Source organism: Neopelma chrysocephalum, unplaced genomic scaffold (assembly GCF_003984885.1).
Source record: "Neopelma chrysocephalum unplaced genomic scaffold, ASM398488v2 Primary Assembly neopelma1_92, whole genome shotgun sequence".
NCBI lineage: Eukaryota > Metazoa > Chordata > Aves > Passeriformes > Pipridae > Neopelma > Neopelma chrysocephalum.
In genome coordinates this window covers 2,448,160-2,467,247 of record NW_020897754.1, presented here as the reverse complement: position 1 = coordinate 2,467,247, position 19,088 = coordinate 2,448,160, and the positions used below count along the sequence as shown (strand labels likewise).

Here is a 19,088-nt window from a genome sequence, read left to right as displayed (position 1 = left end):
AGAGGATTCAATTTATCCTTGAGCTGCTGTCAAAAGCTGGGTGAGTTACAGTGTGTGTGATACAACCACATAAACCTCTTATACCTGCCCATGGGTGGAAAAACCACTAGGGAGGTTCTTCATGTAAAGTTCTTTAAGTGTGAGCTCCTCCTGCTATGTTTTATACCTTAAGTGCCTTCATTTAGTCCCAAATGGGTGAGTTATCACAGCTTATTTTGACTAAATCAGAAAGTCTCAGTATTTCTTCAGTTTTTTGTCCTAACTTTCATTTTCTCAAGCAGTCATTTAGCACACAGACTTGGATGCCCCAAGGATTTCTAATTCATCCATTGTAAGGCACTCAACACATGTTCACTTGAAAATTGCTTTATAGATTCATAGCAGTAAAAAAACCAAAACAAACCCCCAAAGTTCTACCGATGCACAAAGGAATTAATGTGTGATTGTAAATCAAGAAACCCCCAATTCAACTACACTTTGTGCAAGATAAAATTACTGAAAATTAATTTCCTGTTTAGCAGTGAAATAATTGAAAGACCAAAGCTGCTCCTGAGATTAGAAGGCTCTGCTGGTTCTGCCTGTGAATAGGCTTTAATGCAAAACTCCCTGCAGTCTTTTTTTTATTGTTTGTTTTTGTTACTTAGACAGTTTCTTACAAACAGAGATGTAAGTTAATCACTGGAAAATGAACACTAAATAATGGAATGATTGATATAATTGCCTGAAAGTGGATGGCTATTCTTATATGATCTCAACGTTGCAAACCCCCAAGGCACAACATTTCTGTGTCTGTACCTTTGTGTGCAGAGCCTGTAAAAGAGTTGTTTCAACACTTCCACTGTCACTGTCCACCATCTGCCAGCCATCCAGAGTATTCCCAAAGGGCTAGGAGGCTTTAGGATACGTAGGAAGGATGCCCTGCTTCTGCATCCTTCTGTAGGAACAGAAGCATAGGAACAGCAAGAAATAAGTTCTACGAAGTCAGAAAGGAGAGACATTTGGTTTTTCAGAAATCTCTCCATTTGAAAATCTTCCTGAGCTTAGGAACCCATCTGGGATTGCTGCAGCATCTCTCTGTCTGGCATCTCTAAAAATGAGAATTTTCTGCTTTGGCAGGTCAACTATTTATTGTTTGTGTTGCTGCAGCACATGAACCAAGGCCTCATTAAGCACTGGAGACAGACAAGACTGGAAAAAGAGCCAGCAAGCCAAGCCAGGTACACAGAGGACACACAAAGGAATCTTGGTTTCATCTCTCACTTCTCAGCTTTGGGGTGGTGATTTCTGGCATTTTTACATTCTCAATGCCTCGATTTATGCACCTGGCTTAAGTGCCAACTTCAGGAAGCACAAATTTTTCTGGAATAATCACAGAGACAGGAGTTCCTCCAGTGGCAGTGCAGAGCAGGATCCTGATTGGAGTGTCTGTTTTTCCCTAGGGAGGAAGGGCTATCTCTCTGTGCTGAGCATTTAGGAAGACCAAGCAGGCCAAGCTACATCACACAAACACTTTTCTATCTCCTCTGGGTCTTGAGTCCCTAATTGTGAAGTAGGAATTGATGTTCATTTTCCTCACAGAGTGATTGTGAGCATAGACTGGGAGGTGCCTATATACACTTATGGCAGGACCACTGAAATACAACTAAGCTCCATTTCTCCCTCTCATTTTGGATACTTTTCATCATCTAAAATGAATTCTTTGTTATTGGATATGAAAGACATTATGATGTTAGAAACTGTTCTGCTAAATTCAGACTTTTTGCCATCTGCAGGAAAAAAAATTGAAGGATTAAATATTTTTTTTCTTGTGAAGAGTTGGAAGTTTCAGAAGCAAAAAGGAAATGCAGAAAAAAAATAACATAGCTGACTCCTTGTAGGTTCTTAGGTCATAGTTTTCCACCTGTGGGAAGCAGAAAGGAACTACAGGAATGATGATCACCTTTGCCTCAGGAACCTTTTCCCTGTGGGCATTAGCACATCATTTCAAGGCTGGCTAAACCCACCCTGCAAAATTCAGTGTTTGGTCATTGACTTCAAGGGGGTGGAGGAAGGCTGGGGTTTGGATATCTGTGAACAGCAGGTGTTGAATGAAGGTGGTCGTGGTCTGCAGGTTCAGAATAGACAAGAATAGCCAAGAAAATAATAAAATTTAATACATCTGAATGTGCACAGTCCTTTATTTTGTAGGAAACCTCAGGTAGCTTCAGAGGAACAGTGGAAATGTCTTTAAAGAGCTGCTGGGAGGCTGCATTCAGAAGGGATTCTTTAAATATTACTTCCTACAAGGTGTTCCTGCTGAGATCTTAGTTCAGATCCTTTTCTAGTGATACCAACTTGGTTGTTGTTACCCTGAGGATCTGGTTACTCCTGTAACAAAACACAACAATCTGAAACGACTTTGCTTTGCTACTTTACAATTGCTGGAGATAAGTGTTCAAGTTTCATATGTTATGGACAGACAGCAATTTAAATTCTGCCCAGTGCTTTGAATGCAGTGGATGAGCCCAGCAAAGGGTTCTTGTGCAGCAGGGGTTTGCAAAATTCACCTTTAATTCATTAAGCCATGTAAATTGTATCACAGCCCATCTGTGAAACCCTTGCAAGGTCTTTGGAATATATGATGTGTATTCTTTACGAAAGATACACTTTATAAAAAACCCTTTCTTGTGCCACTAAAAATGCATAGCATTTTCAGGAAATGAGCACTTCAGTTTGGTATGGAGTGATTAAAAATTATTAATTCATTTTAGAGCTGAGGTCTCTGCTAAAAAGGGGAGTAGTGAGGATACAAACAACACCTTGACTTTTGGCCACGCAGTTTGCATTCAGTCCACATCTTCCTCAAATGTGCCTCAAATCTCTTCTCTACTCTTCCTGAAAAATAAGAGTATTCAAGCATCCCCCTTTCAATGGCCTTCACAGAAATAGCTTATCTGCACAGTGAATTACTCAGCCTGAGTGACAAGTTTGAAAGGCTGGGCAGAGCACCTTTCCATTCATTCCTCCAGCACAGCCCTTTTTATCAGCACCCTCCAGGCTCCCTCCACTCTCTGTGAGGGGGAGATAACGAATGGGAGCAAATTTTTATGAAGAATATTTTCTATTTAGCAAACCCCGCTTTCTATCTGCTGTTAACCTTCTGAGCAGTGGGTGAGGCAGGATTGCCCTCTGGGTGGTGAAATAGCCACTAAGCTGATAAACCAAACCTCACCAGGACATTTTCAAGTTTGCTTTCAGTCCCTGGTCAGAGGAAAGGGGGGTTACTTTGAACTCAGAGGTCAATTCTCTTATCAGCTGCCCAGCACTCCCTGTTTCATGTGACATGTTCCAGGTAGTCTTGGGTGTTCCATAAAGCCTCAGGGGTTTATTGTGTGCTCCAAGGAAACTTTGGAGTTCGGTGTGTCAGTCTCTAATAACGATCTTCAGCATCTCAAGGACAAAGTGACAAAGACCTGTGACTGGGAACAAACCTCACTGAGCCCAGTTTGTAGCAAGACTCTGTGAAAGATCACGTTGCAGAGGGATCTGACTACTGCTTTCATTTCCATATGCACATGAGATGATTTATGTGCATAAATAAAATAAATAGCCCCCTCAGTTTATTTACAAACAGTATTTTCCAGTTGATCTGCTGTTTTCTCTGCTGTTTTGAGCGCCTCCAGGGCTTATTACTTGATCTCTGACAACTGTCTTCGTAGAGAAGACAGCTCTGCTCCTCATCCCCTGGGAGGTGGTAGTTCTTAATTCAAATCAGATCTCAAAAAATAGCAGCAACTTGCTGGAAAATAAGAAAAGTAGCTATTCATCACTGACAGGAAGAAAGGAGAATATTCTCTGAAGCCAATTTATCCTTTAAGTTGCAGACTAATGCCCATTTTTATTGAGCTCTAATGTGTTTGGGCTCTGGAGGTTCTGCTGGTGTCACCTCCAGGCATCAGGGGCTGTGTGTGGGGGTTCAGCTCAGTTTGTAGCTCCGATGTGAAGCTGTCACATATCACAACAAACCGGGGAAGGTCCAAAGTGACTCAGTCCAGCAAGCCCAATTTTTCCCTCCTTTCACACCTAAACATCACTTGACAGTAGATTAGCAAGTGCAGGGCTGAGTGAATGATTTATGATGAACAATTAGTCTGATTGTGTCTGCTCCTGTTATGAGCTGATGATGAAGGGCCGAGATTGGGTGTCTGAAATGACTTGTGTGTTCCTTCAAAACAAGCTTTTTTCCGTGGCAATACCTTGTGATTAAATTCGTTGTGAGTGGTTGAACTTTGGCTGTGGTGATAAGTTATATAAGTCGCTGGGGTTGTTTGTGTTTCCCTAATTAGATTATTTGCAAGTCAAGGGACCCCTGGTGGCCTAGTGGTTAGCATGCGGGACTCTCACCGCTGCGACCCGGGTTCGATTCCCAGTCCCTCCCGGGCAGATGGAACCCGTTAGCCCTGTGTGGCCATCCATCTATGAGAAGGACACTCTAAACAAACCTATGTCCTGAGGACCTCACTGCCATTGTCCAAGCTTGCTTGGCCCCGGCAGATGAACCTTAGGATTAAAGGGTGGGCTCAGTTCAGCGCAGGCTGTGTCTCACCTAAAAAATCCATTGCGCAGGCTGGAAAGGTAAAAAGACCTTTCCCCAAATCTTCGTTCGCGAAGATGGGCCATTATTATTATTATTTGCAAGTCCAGACAAAACAGAGTGAATTTAAATTATTAGAATTGAAAACAATGTGACAGTGGAATAAAAGATGGAAAGTGCCTGAACATTTGAACTCTAGATATTTGGAGTTAAAGCAAAGCCATCTGAATAACTGGAAAATTAACACAGAAGACCCATACACGTCATTATATTTACCTTTGGTTTCCAATGGGGAGGTTATTAAATGAAAATATTTTTATTCCTCTGGGTCTAACAGAACTTCTTTTAGCATCTGCCTTTAATTTCTCTGTTGCTCGTGGAGGTGTGTTCCATTAATTAGCTGTTCACTTGTGGAGTTTGCCAAGGCCCCAGAGAGTGACACAAAATCCTGCCTGAAATGAAACTTAGATATTTCCACTGACATCACCAGTGCTGTGATTTCACTCTTTGTTCAGAGCTCCTTCCTATTTTCTGTGCCTCGTTCAAAAGACTTTCCTCCCCCTGCTGTTCCAGCTTTGGCCAGGGGGCCAAGTGTGCCCTCAGGTTATTGATAAGGGACTTTTGCCATGGAATGGCTTCCTCTCTGCACCTCTGTAGTGAGGATAGAGGCTCTTTCCCAGGGTTTGGCCATCCTTCCCCTGTGGAATGTGTCAGACCCCTGACAGTGAGACTTCTACTCAAAGAGTTCTGCTACACCCACAAAGTGTTATGGTCAATCATCTACGTGTGCTACTGAAGGTGGATCACAATAAAGGAATTTTTCAGCTTCTGGGGACCTGAGAAGATACATTTTTACCTTAATTATCTGTGCTTATTTTTTTCTAAATTTCAAATTTTTTTTTCATGTTACAGGTGTTTTATAAAGATCAATTGATTTTTTTTTTTTAATCCCAGCATCCTGGTAATAAAGGGCATCAAAATGTTCAGATAGAAATGAGTCTTCTTCCTTTGCTTTGACCACAGAACCACAGCAGCATTCCCAAAAAGCTCCGGAATGCTAAGAGGGAAAGGAATGATAATTCAGAGGTCCTCATACATGATAGGTTTGGAAAGAAATATTAAATTTCATGTCCTCAGCTGCTCCATCCAGCCCCCCCCACCTGACTGATATAACTTAGGCTTCCTTCCTCTCTGTATAATTGCCTTTCTAGGTGTTCCAAACCAGTTATTTGAGGGTTATTAGCAGACAGGTATTTTTATTATAGATTCCTGCTCTGGTCACATCTACCTCCTTAGCTGGTGTTTAGAACTTTCAAGTGGAATTTTAGAAGAGGGAATTCTGTACCAGACAGAGCTAAAAATCACTAATTCTCCAAGTGTTATCCAGAAGATCTCTGAAATGGACCCTGTTATGTGATTCATATTCTACATTTTAGGGGGTTTTTTCTTCATTTTGTACAGAGTTTCCAATCCCACCATTGCTGCCAGATTCCAGGTTTGCCTTTACTGGAATGTCTTTCCAGTGCTGCCAGACTCCAAGATCATTAATTATTTGGAGCTGAAGGAATTCACAGATAATTTGTTCTTAATGCATACAAATATTTATCTTCTTTTGCTTATGGAATTGAAATAAAAATTTGATTTATTTATTATTGCTGAAGTTAGTAATGAGAGTGACTGACAGGAGGTGTAGAGAGCATAAGATCATTCCAACTTGGGCCAAATTCCACTAGAAAAATAGAATAATCCATTATTCCGGGCTCCTGTGGATCTTTCAGAGATTCCCTGGGACTCCTGACCTACAAACCTGTTTTATCACAGTTCCTTTGGATGCCTCTGACTGAATGTCACTCGATGATATATTGTTAGGATAAAAGATTAATGAATTACAGTAAAAGGCATTAAAATTCCATCATGTTTACATTTGTAAACAGTTTCTCCTTCTTAAATTTGAAAGTAACCTCAGTCCACAATATTTTTTCATTTTACACAACAAACTTCTCTGCTGTCATAGCGTGGATCTGTCTGATCTCTGGATGGAGCTTTGTCCCTGAGCCTCCTTTGCAGGAAAGGATAATTTTTGTCAGTGTCCTGCACATCCATTCCTTTTTTGTGTGGGTGTCTGGAAATGTGGGAAAGCAGACTGTGAGTAGGGGCTTAATCACTTAGGAAAATACATATATGCCATTAGAGAGGCAGAATCAGGGATCACCAGTGAGCTTCCTTTTCCTGTCCACTTCCTCTAGGTTCTCTTAGAAGGAATTCTTCAATATTGAGTGAATATTATTTTAATAATGCCATCTGTGAAGGTAACAGCTTTGAAGGTTTGCTTTGACAGCAATACCTTGAAGGTAATAAAGGTCATATGACAGGAAATCAAGCCCAGGATTTGCACCTTAAACTTACTGATTAGGGTTACTCCCTTTGCTAGGCAAGATTTTGTGGGTGATAATTCTATAGAGTTTTTATGTAAACCACTCTGACCTGAGATTGTTAGTTCAGAAGTGAAAGTTCTTTTTGGGCTTTTTAGTTGGTTACTGGGGAGCTGCAATCCAACCTAGGCAAGCAAAAAGTCTGGAATAATGTCATCAGTGAGCAGAAATCTGAGAACTCAAGGTTTTATCAGTGCAGGTAGATGTATCCACCTATGCCAAACACATAGATAGGAAATAGCTTTAAATTAGTTCATTTAATCGCTTTGCAAGGCCCGGAATTAGGTCCCACACTGGGAGGAGGTGCAAGTTCAGCTCCTGGATCAGCAGAGATTAATTAAAGTGCTACCCTACTCAGCCTAATTAGCCTTGCCTCAAAGAGCAGGCACTGGGAAAAATGCACCACTTAAGTAAATATATTTTTAAGTAAAGGAGGTGATTTTACCCCTCTGGTTTGCTCCTGTGACACCCCACCTGGAGCACTGGAGGCTGAGTCTGCCCAAACCATGCTGGAAACTTGTTCAGAACAAGGTGCTGAAGCTGATTTCCAGAGCAACCCCCAAGGAAGAGCATCCCTCAAAACACCAATACATCAGTGACACAGGCAGCCAGGTCACAGGTGGTCACCTCAAAAACGTTTGCAAATGTGTTTTAATTCAAATCTCTTTTAGACTCTGCTGAATATTTTATGAAGCTAAAAAGTTCTAATTATCTCTGAAAAGCAAGATTTGCTTTTTGACTTTCTCTTTAACAGCTCTTGTTACAGAGGACTTCTGGAACTGTGGGCAGTGCAAAGATCCCTCAGCTTCCAAGAAAGCCACAGTTGCCTGGGTGGAGGCAGCCAGATCTCCCCTGTGCCAGGGCTCACCACTCTCACAGTAAAAGGTTTCTTCCTAATATCTAACCCAAGTTTGCCCTCTTTCAGTTTGTACCCGTTGCTCCTTGTCCTGTCACCGCAGCCCCTGATGAACAGCCCCTCTCTGGCTCCCCTGTGGGCCCCATGCCCAGACCCTGCAGGTTTATGGGCACCAACAATTATGGGCAGGCTTTGGGCATCAATTCCTCATTCCTGTGGCAGCCATAAAATCAGATTCCAAACCTGCACAGGGTCATTATCCCATCACACGGTGTCACCCAGGGTGGTTGAATTTCATAAGAATTAAGCTCTGGTTTCACTCCTGATTAGCCCTACCAAGCCAAGTTCCTTATTAAACATAACCTTCAGATGCACATCCAAGAACTTTCTGTAGCAATTTCTAACTGCTCGAGCTGATGATTTTACAAACCCAGCAGGTAATTCAAGCTGCCAGGAGCTCTCATGTTTCAGAAGTCCTCTGTAACCGGAGCTGTTAGAGAGAAAGTCAAAAAGCAAATCTTGCTTTTCAGAGATAATTAAAACTTTTTAGCTTCATAAAATATTCAGCAGAGTCTAAAAGAGATTTGAATTAAAACACATTTGCAAACGTTTTTGTGGTGACCACCTGTGACCTGGCTGCCTGTGTCACTGGTGTATTGGTATTTTGAGGGATGCTCTTCCTTGGGGGTTGCTCTGGAAATCGGCTTCAGCACCTTGTTCTGAACAAGTTTCCAGCATGGTTTGGGCAGACTCAGCCTCCAGTGCTCCAGGTGGGGTGTCACAGGAGCAAAGTAGAGGGGTAAAATCACCTCCTTTACTTAAAAATATATTTATTTAAGTGGTGCATTTTTCCCACAAAGGGGCAGAACAAACAGCAGGAATCAGCAATGTGTGAATTGCAGCCTGTTTTGGAATTTACATGGATTTTCTCATAATAATACCTGAGTAGTTCCCAATCCCCGCAGATCTAAATCTTAACAAATCCTACAAGAATTAAGGGATTTGAAATTCCTTTTTCTACAGGTGAGAAACAGGGCAGGTTAATTGTGAATTGCCCACAGCAAATGACCTCAAAATCACACAGTGATGGATGTTATTGTCACTGGTATCTTTATTACAGCATCTTTTCCAGCCCAGGGCACAACAGAGGCACCAGGAAAATCAGATAATGTGTGTGCAGACACAACACCCAGCTCTGCAGACAGAAGAGACCATTCCCACCTGAGGCTGCCAACAGAAGTGCCAGGGGGGACCCGCTGGCATTCTCTGTTGCCAGCATGTGTCCAGTGGGGATCCACGGGCATCATTTCATACTTCTAGATGGTTTTGGCAGCTTGTGTTTGGGCTGAAGTTGCAGAGGCAGAAATTAAGTCAGTGTTCCCTTCTGGCTGTAGTTTATTTCTTGATAAAGTCCATTTCTTTCACTTATTTGCTAGGAAAGATAAAACAACCAAGGATCATTTGGGATTTTTTTTTTTCAGGCTACTTTTATAGCATCTTCCTGATGGTAAGAGACTGATTTATGTGACATGAAGTGATAGCCTGCTGCAAAGAAACAGCCCCATTCTTTCAATGCAAAAGCTAATTTAATATTGATCTCCCGCTTATAAAATGCAAGGATAATTCCTTTAGTAAAAACACCTCGCATCAGGCTCCTGTGGCTTTCCCAACTCAATCTGAATTTCTAAGCACTAAAGAAATCTCATTATGGGGAAGTAAACTAGCAGTTCCCTCAGCAAAAAGGTCAGGGAAGTGTGAAATAGCCTTTGTACTATTCAGCAGCAGTCCTGGAATATACACATCACTCATCCATGAGGCTCTTGGTGTTTAAATGCCACCTACAACAGAGTCATTTCTCTGACAGTCATTTTACTTCTTCCTCTTTTTGCCTTTAATAAAGCAAAGATTAAATGGTTTACAAGAGCTATTACTTTGGAAGTCACATTTTCCCCATGTGACACTTGCAATTACACAGGAAACGTGTCTTCTATTGGAATACTTAACTCAGTGGGTTTGGATGTTTAGGCTCCAGACAGCTCCAAAATGCTTAAATATGACTCTGAACTTTGAGGTTTTCTCCCTGATACTGTGCCAGTAGTTTCAGCTTTCCATCCATCCACCCCACTTCCCTTTCAGCTCAATTTACTCATTTTTTTTCCTTGTTCTTTCCCTCAATTTCCCTGATATGCCTTTTGACCCATCTCACTCATCTCATGCTGTAATTAGATCTTTCTTTTTTCCACACTCCAGCAACATCCCACAGTGAGTTTGATCATTCAAATCAGAGGAATTTAAAGATGTTTCTTTGATTTTTCTCTGAGACTAATTTGATTTTAAATAAGGATTTGTAGAAGGGGTATAAATAATACTTAAAAAAGCTTCTTCCAAGGCTTTTAGGGTTTTTTCCCTTCAGAAAAAAAACAACCCAAAGTGTGTTACATAAGCATAAGGAGAATCAGAAGGTAAATGGATGAGGAATTCCTGAAAGCAGTAGAACAAAGGTATTTAATGGGAGGTTACTTCAAAAGAAATCCAGGAAAAAGAGAACCAGGGGGATATCACGAGGCAAACCTTGCACAGTTTATTCTTACATGCTTGCAGTTCTGCCCAGGAAGGATTCCACAGCTGAGGTGTGCACGTGGGGACACCCACTACGTAGAGTTTATTCAGAGGTGGGGATGAGGAAAGGAGCACGTTGTTGAAATGATCAGTACTTGTGCACTATTCAGGAATATCTGTTTAAAATATTGGAGAATATATGTGGCATTGCTGGCAGGGCTCAGGAAGGGAGATGGCAGGAGTGACGCTGGAACTCTGAAAGTCACGATGTGGAGCTTGCTGACAATAAATATGGTGAGTGGAGGTCAGGAATTATGATCAAAAATTGAAATATTTTACAGCCTTGACTTTCAGAACCTGGCAGCCTTGTATTCCTATCCACACTGGCTAAGTGGGAGGGGGAAAAGCATGGAGAAATAATGTGTAATCAGTCAGGAATGTCTCTACTGAACCTTGTAACAGCACCCTCAGTGCTGACTCCATGGCTCGGTGATACTGCAGGTTAAAGCTCTGTATCAGGATGAGCTGCATTTATCACAGAGAGACCAAAGATTCTTTTGTTGGCTTCTGGCTCCCAGAAGAAGTTTGCTCTTATTTTCTGTGCTGGTCTGACCTGCCTTTTGAGCCTTGTGTCCTTCACCTGGGAAGAACTGCCTTTCCCAGACCCACCTGAAGTCATTGGTGGTGCCTGTGCCAGCCCAGCCATCAGAACAGCAGCTGCCTCTAACTAGAACACACAGATCATCCTTCCCCTGTGTGTGTCTTGCTCTTTGATGCTACACAAATTAATTTTGTGCTTGCCAGCTGCCCATGGTTGTGTTTTTAGACAAGCAGAATCAAGGGGGAGGATGCTGCAGGTCAGCTGTTGATAAGAGGAGAGAGAAAATGCTTTTTGCTCTGAGCAGTTACAAGTCTAAAAGCTGTGGGGATAGACATAGAACAGGAGCCTTATTGAGATCCTTCACACCAAATTCAGCTTCTGTTTCTGCTGTAGACATCTGAGAGCTTTCCTGCTCTCCATCCTGCCCCTGTGTGAACACACATGCACGTACTCACTTTGTCTCTCCCTTCCAGGCTCCCACAGACCTTTGAAAGCTTGTACTTACCTGTGTCCTTTCAGGACTGAAAGTAAAACAATTCTGACACCTGAAAACATGTTCAGTTTGCTGCCTTACAGTTTTTACCTTTGCTGTTCACTGAAGTGCTGACAAGTGCTTACCCTTTAAAAGATGTGTTTCTGCTAAGGATGGAGATCTATCCAAGGGAAAATGTTATATTAGTGATTAGTTATAGGTTTCCCACTCTGTAAAGGTATTTTTCCAGCAGGAGATGATGCAGCGACACCCCTGTCTGGGTGGTCCTTCCTGAAAAGTCTGTGCACAGCTCTGTCTTTGTGTTTGGGAAAAGCATTGGTATACTTGGAAATCATGAGTCAATCCCAGCGGTTTTACCTGTGGGTCAGCGAGGATGAACTGGAAAACAACATGTAGATATCTGCTAGGAAGAGAGGAAAAAGGTGCTTTGAGGATGCTGTTTGAATTCAGTGTCTCCAAACAAGGTTGAGGAAACAGCTTGTTCTCTGGCTCAATATGGCAAAAATATCATTTATGCCAAAAGGCTCTTTACCTCTTGATAAAATTTGTCTTTTGTGCTTTGCTTTTCTGATTTATAGTCTCAGGCAAGGCCTTGTCCGCCTCCCGTAGTGGAAAAATGAACTAGATGGGCTCAAAAAATGACTTTTTGAGCTCTGTTTGGTTTCTATTGTGAATATGCGTGTGGGATTTTACAGCACAAGTACTTACCTACAGAGAGAAAAACAGCTTTGCCTGTGTTCACTTTTCTTATTTTTACATGTTATTGAGATCACAGTTTTGTCTCATGGCACAAGGAAGTGATTTATTAAGTGGCAAGAATGAAGTTTCTGCATGAAATGTTTCCCTGAAATGGGTATAAATGTCTTTTGCCTTTTATAGGAGTTTATAGGGAATATACAGGTCAAAGCAATACAAAACCTGAGTCATGCAGCTGTTGGCATTATGTTCAAATCCCAGCTGATTGACTGCATTTCCTCATTCAGCATCAACCTCTGACAGGTTTCACGAGCTGGACAGTGACAAAAAGGGGAAAAAAAACCCCCACCTCTGACAATTTCTCCCCTAATTGCCACCTGCAATCCCAGAGAGAGAAGGAGAAACGAAGCCGTAAATAGCAAGACAGATTTGTCAGGCTGTGCAAGATCAGAGCATCGATTCAGCCTTGATTGGACTCCCCACTGCTTTCCTTTGGTTATTTATGTCAGGTTAACCTCTCACTTTCAGCAGTGACATCTGTTCCCCGTCTCCTCCTTCCAGGGAACATCCTGCGGTTCCATTTGGTCAGCTGCTTTTCCTTCTCCTGATTCCTTTGGAGCAAAGCTGCTGGGGTGGGTCTGTGTTTAAATAATGCCTAATTGGAAATGAATGGCCTTGCTTTGAGATGGGACACGTGATAAGACGTGGAATATTCCATAAAACCCACCAAACCCGTCCAGAATGAAATCAAAACCAGGAGGACCTGACAGAGGGATTTATGGAAGGCAAGGACAGAGGAAAGAACAGGCTGAGCATCGAGGTGGGAAGTCCCATTCCCTGTTTCATACAAGGAAAACATAAACATCAAACACCCCATAGGTGAAAGTGTCACCCAAGGGGGCTCTTCCCTGGTGTGTGAGCAGATGTGGACAAGAAGTCTCCTTCCAGTCATCAGTCAGCCCAGGAAGGTCTGACAGCCTTATTTCTGAATTTACTTTGGTTGTTCTGGGTTTGAATGGAGTCTGTTTTCAAAGGAAACCTTTGTAAGACAATTGGGTGATTTTTCCCCTCTCCTCTCCTGCGTGTGCTGGTTGGGCAATGCTTCACTTTGCATGTACACAGCACAAAACACCCCACACTTCTTGAGCAAGAGAGGCAGGGAGGCAAACTTGCTGTGCTGCAATCCATGCTCCCAGAAAAGCACTGGATGGCTTCCACTCGCGGGGTTTCTCTCACCTCTGTGCTGATTCACTAAAGAAACTGCTCTGCTGGGATAGCAGGAAGCTTGTCCTGACTCAGATGCCTTGTTTTCCTTCCTTTTCCTCTGTTCCTTCCTGTGTTCCTGAACTGTAATTGTCAGCCTGGAACTTCATGCAGCAGTTACAAGCTTGATACCAGGGTCATCTCATGAAAATCAGTGACCATGAATTATGCAGCAGTCTGGCTGATATCAAGTACTACATTTCTTTAAAAATGCTTGAATCTCCAACTTTAATCTTGTATTTTTACACAGGGTTATTGGCTTCAAGACAAAAAAACCCAACCAACCAAACAAAAAAGGTAGTATTTTATATACTTTTTTGACATACAATGCTTGCAATGCTGTAAATTTAATACTGGTGTTGACTCTGGCTAAGGTCACTTTACCTCATTATTCTGGCATCCCCCAGGTCAGGTATTTTGTACATGATTTATGTAATCCACCTATTCAAATTCCTAGTTGCATAGGACAGCGTGTCTCAGGCCAAGCATAGTGTTAGTACTTAAAGAACAATAATAATGATCCTACCTTGAAGGAGAAAAGAGCCATCTGAGCAAGGTAAGAGAATTAATAATCAGGAAAATCTTATCTCTGAACAAATATGAAGCTGCTTCCTTGCCCAGAGAGATCCATAAAAAGCCAGAAAATCTGGGGTAGGTCACTTCAGTGATCTCTCCCTCATCCTCCTCTCCCATTTTTTCTCCTGGCGGTGTTTGACTTTGTAATATCCTGAATGTCTTGAATCTACAGCTTGGTTCCAGGTGCCCCTCTGGGTTCACTGTTGCTTTTGTGGTGTTTTCCAAAATTACAGAAAATAAGACACACAGGTCTTGCAGAGTTTTGATTCCCTCCTCCCAAATTAAAGGAAAATATTAAAAATTATTAATATCCACAGTATATACCAAAGGATCCTTCCCTTTGTGTACATTTCCAATTGAGGGACACTCTGAGTTCAATGCCAGTTTAATGGCTGGATCTGCCTGAGCCACTTATTGTCTAATATTTCTCTACTGTGTTGCATAAAACATCATTGAATACATGTTAAGAAAAATGTGTTCAGGCATAATTACACAAAAAGATTCCTGTGGAGGCTTCATATAGGTGGGAAGTGTCTGTGTGTGTGCACGTGTGTTTATTTTAAAGGAACTTAGCGAGAAAATATGATTATACAAAATGTTGAAGATCATTTTCCACATTGCCAGAGCACACTCTTCTCCTTGGCTTCTTCAATTTCTAGTACTTCCAGCTGCTCCTAATGATTCTTCCCAGTGAAACAGCTGTGCCTGTGGGACTGTCTCATCCTGGGATGCCTGGGTTGCAAAATGTTCAATGTATTCACAAGTGGGTGTCTTTCTGTGACAAAATCCAAAGGAAAGGTCCAGGCATTTTTGTCCTGTTCTGATTTCCAGTTATCCACTGAAATTAATGGGTGATTAAGTACCAACATAAAAAACCTGATAGGATTTTACGTGAATACAACTGACAGAAGCACAGATAAACTTCGATCAGGAATGAAAACCCTCTCTGTTTTCATGACATTCACATGTTTTAACTGCAGGTCTTCAGACTTAGAGTGTAAGAAACATCTTGACTGTACTGGTACAAATCAGGGATGAATTAATCTCAAAACTGTGGCACCCCATTATTGGCTGTCTCTCTAGGAATGCTCCACTCTCCCCATTTCTGGGATGTCGTATAATCCTGAAGGTCTTGAATCTTCAGCTTGGTCCCAGCTACCCCCCTGGTTTCCCTGTTGGTTTTGCACTGCTTTCATCAGTTAGAGAAATCAAGACACACAGGTCTTGCAGAATTGTTATTTCTCCTGCAAAGTTGCAAAAAATGTAAAAAACTGATGCTGTAAGATCAATGCTGGTACTGCTGTGACCCGAAATAGCTCCAGCCCTGTGCAGCACACCAATTAGCAAAGACAAAAAGGGAAGCAATAACTAGGTGTATACCATTATTCTGCCAATCTTTACAATCTCTTTTATGTGGAATTCCACTTCGAAGCACCTTTCTTGTTTGGTTACAAGATCACTTACATAAGCAACATGCAGACGTGACTAAAAATAAGTATTTTGTTATTCCTTCATGCCCGTGTCCTCAGCTACTGAGAACTCTCATTCCTGTTCTCCCTGGCAGTTCTTCAGACTGACACTGTACAGCTCTCTTCCCACTTCTGGTTTCTTATTTTTATTCACTTATTGCTTCATTTCAATTTTTTTGTTTTCTTCTCTTGAATACCTCAGTGTTTTTTAGTCACCTCCGTAACCATTTTAAAGGGGTGAATGAGGATGTCGAGGGTAGGACTGGGCAGGTAGGGGGACCAAAAACTTGGGTTTAAACTGCTTCTTTTATTCAAGTTTTGAATGCAAATTAGGATTACTTTGGGGTAAACTCTGATGGAGCTGCTCAATCTACAGAGTTTCTCACAGCCTGAGAACTTCCCAATGTAAAAAGCATCCCTCTGGCTAAGCTGGCTCCCACATAAGCAAGGGACTGGGATTCTATTTTCCTGTCCTGCACAGGGAACTTGATTTTCCTGTGGTTTGCACAGGTGCACACAAGGATTAACCCCCCTGATGTGAGCAGTGTTTTGCTGGTTGTGTGCATTGATGCCAGAAGAAAATCAGCCCTGGTAATTCTTCTGTCATACAACCTTGATTTGCTGAAGTATGAGCTGAGCCTGGTATTAAACACAGCACTAAGAGGCAGAACATGTTTACTCTCCTGAACCAGATGCTTTAAATGCTGCCAAGAGAGACCTGAGGAAAGTCCAGCTTTATAAATGCAGGTCTGCCCGTGAAGTAGACTCACGTAATTCAAGTGTCCTCTTGTCCTTAAGTGATATATTTGTTTGTCCTCCAATCTTGCTACGGAGTTACAAACAAAATAAGAAAAGCAATTGCAAACAGAATGAAGTGCTGAGAGCACCTCCCCAACCCCGCTGTTCCATACTCAGCCTTAATCTGGGACCTCTTAGAGCAGTCAGGTTATCTGGAAACACTGCACAGCTCAAGTTAATTGTCTACAAAAGCCTCTTCTGTAAATATATGTCAGGCATTGTGAAGCACTGCCGGGATCAGAGGTGTGAAATTCAATATTCATTGGTGTACTTGCAGGAGGTCCCCATAAGAACAAATCCTATTTATTTACAGCAACCTGCCATTTATTGGCAACATTTTGCAAGAATAAGCAAGCTTGGAAAAAAACCCACCAACCTTTATAAGCAGCCCTTTATAAGAAGAACTTGCAGTGCAACTGATGTTGTGGATAGAATGCAGGACTATGACACGATAAATCGTTCAACTTCCATGGATGGATAAAACATGAGAGGTGAAAGTTGTTCTGTTGGAACATTCTGGTGTGAAGCCCAGTATCCCAGGTCCTGCTGGGTCAGGTGCTCTGCAGGAAAGAAGAAACTGTCTCTGCCCTGAATAGCAACCTAGATAAAGAGAGAATGAAACAGAGGAGAAGCAAAAAGAAGGAAGATCAGATGATGATTCCAGTGGAGTCAGAGCCATGGAATAGTTTCAGTCTTAACTTCCAACCACGCTACTGAAAAGTCTGTTTTATGACATTGCTTGTAGTAGCTTCTAAACTATATTATATATTTTTAAAGTCTATTTCATTATATGATTTTCAGTAGCTCCTAAACCACATTAGACACGATTTTTTTGAGTTGAAACTCTCATTTACTTTGCTTATACCCCCAAATGGTTCCAGACAAAGACTTTCAAATAAGTCTGAGATATGTGAGAAAATTTCCCAAGGGGGTGGCACAGAGGTTGAGGTATTAATCCAGGTAATGAAAAGCAAATCTAAAAGGAAATCTACATTTTGCTTTGTTGGCAAAATATTATTTAAGCACTGTGCTTGTGCCTAAGGACTCTGATGAGTTTGGTGACCATAAGGAACTTTATTTTTTCATCTTTACTATTGTCTTTGAGATTACTCATTTATTAATAGAGCGGACAAAGTTAAAAGTAAATGAAAATATCTAGTAAAGTCAGGGAGATTAAACAAACCTACATGTGAGAGAAAGTGTTGGGAGCTCCTCTTTAAGTTAATTCAGCACTGGGTGAGTGATATTTCCTTTTGAACTGATGATTTCCCTCTCTACTCTGAAATGCGTGATGCTCTGGGACTCAGAAATCCTTTTCCTCACCCTGCCAGTGATACACACTGTGACCTTGGTGAAACAGTTTCATTTCCCTTTATATATATATATATATTTATTTTTTTTTAATGCTTTGGCTTTGAAAGACAAAGGTACTGTATGAAAGCAAGGTGTTACTACTGCCAGCAAGTTCCACTGCACTAGATCAGATACAACTAAGGAGAATAGGAAAGTTAGAAATAAATTCAGCAGGTTTGTCTTTCCCTGTATCTGCCAAGAACAATTGATCAGAATTCCTTCTGTAAGTCAGTAACAAATCTAGGATGCACTTAAGCAGGAGTAGCAGCCAAACCACCAGTTTGCAGTTGTTGATTGTGGGGTAACAGATTTCCTAACAAAGGAGAAAGAGGGTCAGTGTAAACTTTGGAAATGTATTTGGAGAAAAGGGGGGAAATTATATCCCTTCCCAGGAAGAGATATGGCAATTTAATTAGTATTTCTCCAAAAACGGCTTCAAATGTTGATGCAGTTTCCCAGGAACATCAGCCATTTAAATTCCAGATCATTTTCAGCCACCCTGGTTCCATCTAGATCAATTTGGTAAGCTCTTAAAAATATAAATATTGGATTTTAGCCCAATGCTAGAGAAGCATATGGGTCATTAACTGTAATTCGGGCCTTGCAGGCTGTTAGCTGGCTCTCCTGCATAAAAGCAGCAGTGTTTCTCCCTCTCAAAAAGAACTGCTTCATTTTGCTTTCCTAGTCTGCGAGGTGGGGGACAATCAGTCTGTCAGAAGACAGAAACCAAAGAAATTCCCTAGCAGAGGTTTTAGTTTCCCTTTTTCAGGAGAGGAAGTGGCAATGGAGGTCAGAAACAGCAAAATCATTTATGACTTGTTGTGCAGTGAACCCTGGGAGGCTGATGCAGGACACCTGGGGGGAGTCTGCCCCAAATGTCCCCTGGAGAGCTGAGGCATCTCTGCCCCTTGTTGTCAGGGCCCGGGGGCTTCCCCAGCTTTTAACACTTGACCTTAATCATCATTTGCCCTGCTGAGCTTCACCTGGCACCTCTGCCCACACCCAGGGACACAGGAGCCCCATTGGAGCTCTGCCCCAGTCTGAGCTCTGCTGGAGGTGTGCTCATGTTCAGCAGTGTCTCTCTCCATGGACTCCAAGTGCCTTTGCTGCCTCTTCATCTGGAATTGTCTCCAGCCTTGGTTTTAGATCCATCTGCTTTGCTCCTGGCTGGATTCTCCGGACTTGGCTCATCCCCTCACATGAGGCTGTAGGTTTGTTGGTGGACCTTTCCATCTCTGGCTGCTGCCTTCAGCCCCTGTGGTCCTGTGCCCACTTGGGAGAGTCCAGTCCTTGGGAGCTGCCTTGCCTTGCCCTGTAGAGAAGCCCCCTGGTTCTGTGCCCCGAAGCCAGCAAAGGTGAGCCCCAGTGTGTGACTGCTGTGTTTTAGCAAGGTGAACCTCACAGGTACTGGGAGGTTTT

At 42.1% G+C, this 19,088-nt stretch overlaps 1 protein-coding gene across 4 annotated transcripts in view; it reads left to right on the top strand.

Annotated features, from left to right (window-relative positions):
- Nucleotides 1-19,088, top strand: part of SHISAL1 (shisa like 1) — a 241,411-nt gene that overhangs the window by 47,446 nt on the left and 174,877 nt on the right. The gene's annotated exons all lie outside the window — the stretch shown is intronic.